A 6,541-nucleotide genomic window follows, 5' to 3' on the forward strand; every position below is an offset into this window, starting at 1 on the left:
GCTGCAAAGATCACCACAGGTTAAAAACACTGCTGAGAGCAGGAGTGCAGAATAATTTGGTCCTGTTCACCCAGTGTTTGCTGTCTCTCCTTGCTTTACATCCCACATTCCTCTGCCACATGCAGTGCACATCTGCCAAAGAGGTGTTATTGCCCTTCCTCTGCACCAAGTTCCTCCCCCAGCTTTATGTTTTCTCTGTTCCTGAGTATGAAACAACTTCTATTATCAACCATTTTGGGGAATTTCCAGTTTGGAAATGTTGCTGCTGTCCACCAGCCAAGCTCCTGTTGCCTCCTGTCACAAACTGGACAGTGCCAGACCTGGATAACTGGAATATCTTCAGTGTGGATTTAACTTTTTGATCAGGATTCAAACCTTGCACAGGACCTGCCCCAAAGGAGGTGCCAGGGCAGTGCTTTGCAGTGTGACTGGGTATCCCCTTTACTGCTGAAAATAACTCCTTGGGACTCAACTCATCACATTCCTCTTCACCAGGGCTGCACCACACTGCAGCTCCCCACAGCTTGGAGGCAAACCTGTGCACACCAAATTCTGCCTCCTGGCCAGTCCTAGGAGGACAGGATCCCAGTTTCTAGCAGGAATTCCTATTAGCCCCCAAAGCATTGATGCTGGGACTCCATGGCACCAGATTTTATCTGTACTTGGGGATCCTTCACTTTTTCTGGGATGCTGTCCTGTTTTCCTCCACACTGACAATGCTCCTCAATTCTGCCAGTTCCACTCCTTTGGCACAGGCAGCCTGTGCTGGAGCTGATGTTAAACCTCCACCCCTGGAGGTTTTTTCTGTCCTTCTCCTTCCCCAGAATTTCCTCTCTCTGTGCTGGGGATCAGCTGGAGCTCATCCCCACTTGGGGGGAACACAGCTGGATGACTCCCCACCCAAATTTTGGCCCTCCAAGAGCTGCTTCCTTCACCTCCTGTATTGTCTATTGATGGGCCACACTGGCAGCTCCTCCAGCACCAGCCCAGGGCTGGCCAGAAGCTAAATATAATTATCTTATAGTGATTTATCTGATTAAGACCACACAGATACCAGTGTCCAACCCATTTCAACTGGGTGCAGCACAACCAGCAAGACTCTAATGCTTATGGAAAAGTACTGGAGCCCAGGGGAAGCCAATATTCCTGCTCCATCACTGACTGCTGGGAATCACTTGTGCAGTGCATGCAAAAACTGTCACCTCCCCAGCCAGAGGGGTGCTGGAGGAAAATGTGCCTGGTTTATTTATTTATTTGGAGCCTATTGTGGAGGTGCTTCACTTTTGTTAAAATAACATATTAAACAAACAAAAAAAAATCCCTGTGGTGAGGGGTAAGGGAAACACAAGCTGGGCATCAGGAAAGAAGGCAGCTCATGTGCCTGGAGAGCTGCAGGACTGCACATTTACCAGGATAATGTGATTTTGAAGGCTAAGGCTGGCAGCAGCAGTGCTCAGCACACAGCCCCAGCTCCCTTGCAGCCCCACCAGAGCAGGGGGCTGCAAACTGGGACTGACAATGGGATGCAGCCAGGATCCTATCCCAGAGCCCAGCAGAGCAGAAAGCACTGTGCTTTGAACCAGCCCCTCCCTCTCTGTGCACTCTGAGCTCTGTTATGTGCTGGCACCCCTCCTGGAATCATGGAATCCTTCAGGTTGGAAAAGGCCTTTAGGATCCCTGAGCCCAGCCCTGCCAAGGCCACCACTGCCCCGTGTGCCCCAGTGCCACATCTGCACAGCTTGTAAACCCTGCAATAGTGGTGACTCCAGCACTGTCCTGGGCAGCTCATTCCAGTGCTCCACAATGCTTTCTTTGCATAAATTTTTCCTCCTGTCCCATCTAAAGTTCCTTTGGTGCGACTTGAGGCCACTTCTTTTTGTCCTGTCCCTTTGTTACCCAGGAGCAGAGCCTGGCCCCATCTGCCTCACCCTGTCAGGGACTTTTGGAAAGGGAGGAGATCCCTGCTTTGGGATTTGGTTTCTCTTTGATCCACTGAGCTCCACTCTGGTGCTCCACAGCTAAGGAGATGTCCTGGTGTGAAGGACAGGTGTCTGCCAATAAAGGCAGGAGCTTCTCTTTGAAATGGAGAATGTAAATCCCCTCTCTCCAAATTATTATAATTTTGAAATTAAGGGGCTCTCAGGCAAAGATAAGGGAATTAGGAATAACAGTTCTTTACTAGGACAATTAAAATAGAAATGCAGCATTACACAGAACAATCCCAACCCTGCCAGAGTCAGAATCCAAGCTGGCACAGTCAGTCAGTCAGGGTGGTGGCACAGTCCCATTCCATGGTGCTGCATCCTCCTGCAGGGGCAGATGTGGCTCAGCTGGAGCAGTGCTCCTGGAGAAGGGGCAGTTTCCTCTGAAGCTCCAGGGATGATGTGGAAAGCTCCTTCTTTCCACTGGATTCCAGAGGAAAACCTTTCCTGTTTGGTTTTGTTTTGTTTTGTTTTTTTTCTTTTTCTCTATGGTGATAGAATGCACATTTCTGGCCACATCAACCCAACACAAGAGAGAGAAAAAAAAGTCTCAAAAAAGAAAAAGTTTTTCTAAGTTCTTGCATTGTTTTGTGCCTCCAGGCTTCTTTTTCTGGGGCCAGTTTTCCTGAGGGAATGCACTGCTGAGGAAGGAGAGGTGCTAACAGCTTTTTTCCACACCTCTCAGCAAAATCCCAGCTAGCTGGCAGGAAGGCACTGTGTGTGACACCTTCCTCTACACACATAAGGAAGTGGCCTCTGCAGTCTCAGAAATATCCTCCAAACTTTTCCAGTGAAGGAGGAAACACAGATAAGTTCTGTTCTGCTTGAAAAATGTCACAAAATCACAGAATCACCAGGGCTGGAGGAGACTTTCATGGCCACCCAGTGAGCAAAAAGGAGTGAGAGGTGAGCATGTTCTCAGCCATTTCCCCTGCAGGCTGCTCAACAGGAAATTTTGGTGGGAAAGCAGTGAAAATACAGTGTGGAGAAGGTTTGATAGCTGTCAGATATCAATATACAGGGGGAAAAGAGTTCATTTTTAAAGGGGAATGGACAACTCAGAAGCAAATAATCCTATCAAAGGAAGAAAGTGCAGCTTATCCTTTCATCTTTCTATCAGTGCATTGATACTTTGATTTTATTTCCACAAATTCCCTGCAATATTTTCTCCCTTTCATGGGGAAATTAATGTGCAAGGAAGTTAACTGGGTAGTCTATGGTCAAAAATGGGCTTGGATGAGTTGGTATCAAAACTCAGCTTCTCTTAAATCCAGTGACAGAGTTATTCCTCACAAATCAAACATCCTGAAAGAGAGAGGTGCAGTGCCTCAAAGAAACTGTGGTCTCTAAAGCAGTCCCAGGTGTTCTCAGAGATTCTTCCTTCATCTCTCCACAGCCCTTTCCTACTTTTATCCCTGGAGGTATTTAGAAGTGAAGATGTGACTCCTAAGGACACTTTTTAGTGGTGGGCTTGGCAGTGTTAAGTTTATGATTGGATTCAGTGATCTCAGGGGTCTTTTCCAACCTAAAGGATCCCAAATTCTCAGTGACAGAAATTCATCACCACAGCTCTCCACACCCAATTTGGACTCCTGTGCCTTGATTTGTGCCATCCCACCCTGCACCTGGAGTAACCAGTGAGTTACTTTCCCTTGAGCTAAATGGAGACAGAAACTCATGAAGATGAGTCTCAGCTGAGATTTTTTTGCTCCCTCCTTGTGCTTCTGGCTTGGCAATGATGGGAACAACAAGCATCCTTCAGGATATTTGACATCAAACTTAAAACTCACAATCTGCTTCCTGAAGGAATAGCTGCCTTGAGTTCTCAGCTTCCCAGATATGTCAAGCATATTTCCAGCCTCCTGAAGCTGTCAAATGATGCAGACAGACAGACTTATCTCTTTTAATGCTGATATTCTCATAATAAAATGAAGATTGTAAGCAAGTTTTATTACTTGGAAGGTGGATGAACAGATGTGGTGACTGGAAAAATGGCCAGAAATCCTGGCTGGGGGCTGGTGCTGCCCTGGCAAAGCTCCTGAACTGTTTAATTTCTCTCCAGTGAATCTCACAAAGAGTTTTCTTAGGAAAATCTCACAGTTTTTAGGCTCAGAAGTGCTCTCATCCATGGCCCAAGTTGCCTTCTGGACCTGCCATTCCAAACCCTTTGTTAGTGAAGCACCTCATATTTATTTTCCCACAAAACAATTGACTAACACTAACCCTATCCACTTTGTTGCTTGCCATGGCACTGGAAATCACATCTTTTACACTTCAGCAGCCTGTGAAACTTGACAATCAATCATGCTCAAGTGCCAACAGCCACATCCTATGACATATATGGATCTGTAGGAAGCATAGCTTGAAGCCTTTCTAATTTTAGCTTGTTTCAGGATACGAGAAGTTTCAAGCATCAATCATCCAAGGAAAATGCTTTACATACCAAAGTGTCACCAAAAAAAAAAACCAAAAAAACCAAAAAAAAACTAAAAACAAAACAGCCTGGTGGTTTGTGTGTAACTGGGGTGCACTGCAAGGATTTTGCATCCCTGGATTCCTGAAGCATGTGAAATACTCTGTGTTAACCAGCTGCTGTTGCCTTCTCCCAGTAAAACAGGAATATAAAAATGCAGACAGTATTCCTCCAAGTGCATTTAAGCCAATAGCTCACAAATTCGTGCTACTGATTTTCATCCAGCTGTAGTTTAGAAAAGATTTAATTCTTTGCCCAGTTGCACTAAATTACTGCAGAAAGTATTAAGCTTATGTAAGCAGAATTAACATTATGGCTAAAACCAACAAGCAGCAGCTGGCCCCAGTTTATCCTTGGCATACTCACAGCCTCCTTTTCTCCTGGCAGGAGGGATGGCCAGCAGGTGCTGATCCCAAGGAACACCCCAAATTTCTGTGCTGGCTGTAGGATCTCCTGCTGTCCCTTTGCTGTTCCACCCCAGTCACCAGCTGAGGACCAGGGCAGTGTGTCCCTCCCACGTGGGAGGCTCAGCATTCCTCACATTCCCTCCCAGATTAGACCCTCTCCAGAAATCCCTGCTCTATTTCTGCCTTAACAAGGGTGTGCAGAGTGTGGTGGGTTTTGTCTCAAGCCCAAAGCCTGATGTCCTGAGTACACTCATTTTCTGTGCTGGGGGGAAAAGTGGAGCTTGTGGTTCATCAGCCACAGGAATACACCAAGGCACAGCAGACACTGGATTTACCACATTTCCAGAGTGATTAACAGCTCTGTGTTTATACTGTGCACCCCAAGAGTCCTTCTGCTCAAAGCCTTTGCATCAGTGTCCTGACTTGGCTGCTGGTGAGATGGGGAGAGTTTTCCCCAGGAAGAGGAATTCCCTGCAGTAACATAGAAATGCTAAAATCAGTGGCTCACCTAACCTGGTATTCACTCTTTGAAAGTGGAAATGGGTAAAACTGTTTAGGAATAACAAGTCTGATGTGTTTGAATCCTTTTGCCCCCAGTCCCCAGGATCTGTGACTCCTTGGATTTGGGATGTTGTGGCCACATCACAGACTGTAGTATCCATTTATGAGCCTCCTGTTCCTAACACTCCCAATGATCCCTTCCTGGGCCTGTTGATATTGTCAGCTTCCAAAACATCCTGTGACAACAAATCCCAAAATTTCCTGACTCACTGCATAAAATCATTCTCTTTTCTCTGTCAAGCTGATCCATTAATTTTATTGTGTCTCCTAATTTTCATTATGGTGTTGCAGGATTTTCTGACTCACTGTTCTGCATTCATCTTTATAATTTTTTTGTAGCTGCCTTGGCTTCCTCTCCAAATTGAAGAGTCTTTTCAGCCTCCTCATGAAGCAGCTGTTTCATCCTCTCCAGCTGCTGTTTTCTCTGTATTTTTAACATACCCAGGTCTTCCCTGAGATCAGACTGCACAATCTGCTCAAGATGTCAGCACAGGTTTGTATGGCCACAGAGCCCTGCCATCCTGCTGACTGTGCATTTCCCTGGGTCTGGGCCACTGCTGCACCTTGAGCTGATGATGTGAGAAGGAGCTGGAGCTGCAGAGAGCCCAGAGGAGGCAGCAGGATGAGCAGAGGATGGAGCAGCTCTGCTGGCAGGAAAGGCTGGCACAGCTGGGATTGTTCACCTGCACAGGAGAAGCTTTGGCTGAGCTCAGTGTGGCCTTGCAGGGCCTGAAGGAGCTGCAGGAAACATGGAGAGAGACAATTCCCAAGGGATGGAGGGACAGGGCACAGGGAATGGAGGGACAGACACAAGGAATGGCTCCCACTGACAGAGAGAAGGTTTAGATGAGATATTGAGAAGAAATTCTTTATTGTGAGAGGCTCTGACACAGGGTGCCCAGAGAAGCTGTGGCTGCCCCATCCCTGGCAATGTCCAAGGCCAGGCTGGATGGAGCTCTGAGCAACCATGGATAATGGAAACTGGATGACCTTTAAGGTCATTTCCAACCCAAACCTCTCCATGAGTCTGATTCCATGACTTAGTACAGCCCCCAATCCTGATGATGGAGAAAACATCTGCTCACACAGTTAAATTAATGTTTCTGCAGACAAAGAAC

At 46.8% G+C, this 6,541-nt stretch overlaps 1 protein-coding gene across 6 annotated transcripts in view; it reads right to left on the reverse strand.

Annotated features, from left to right (window-relative positions):
- Positions 1-4,917, reverse strand: part of B3GALT5 (beta-1,3-galactosyltransferase 5) — a 31,826-nt gene extending 26,909 nt beyond the window's left edge. For 4 of the 6 annotated variants that reach the window (XM_079312814.1, XM_079312810.1, XM_079312811.1 and 1 more), the window contains exon 1: positions 4,822-4,917. The gene's annotated coding sequence lies outside the window, so the exon portion shown is untranslated. The remainder of the gene's footprint in view (positions 1-4,821) is intronic. The other 2 variants (XM_079312813.1, XM_079312812.1) reach the window with 2 other exon arrangements.
- Positions 4,918-6,541: the final 1,624 nt, after the last annotated feature.

This window comes from Erithacus rubecula (genome assembly GCF_903797595.1).
Source record: "Erithacus rubecula genome assembly, chromosome: 1".
Taxonomy (NCBI): Eukaryota; Metazoa; Chordata; class Aves; order Passeriformes; family Muscicapidae; genus Erithacus; species Erithacus rubecula.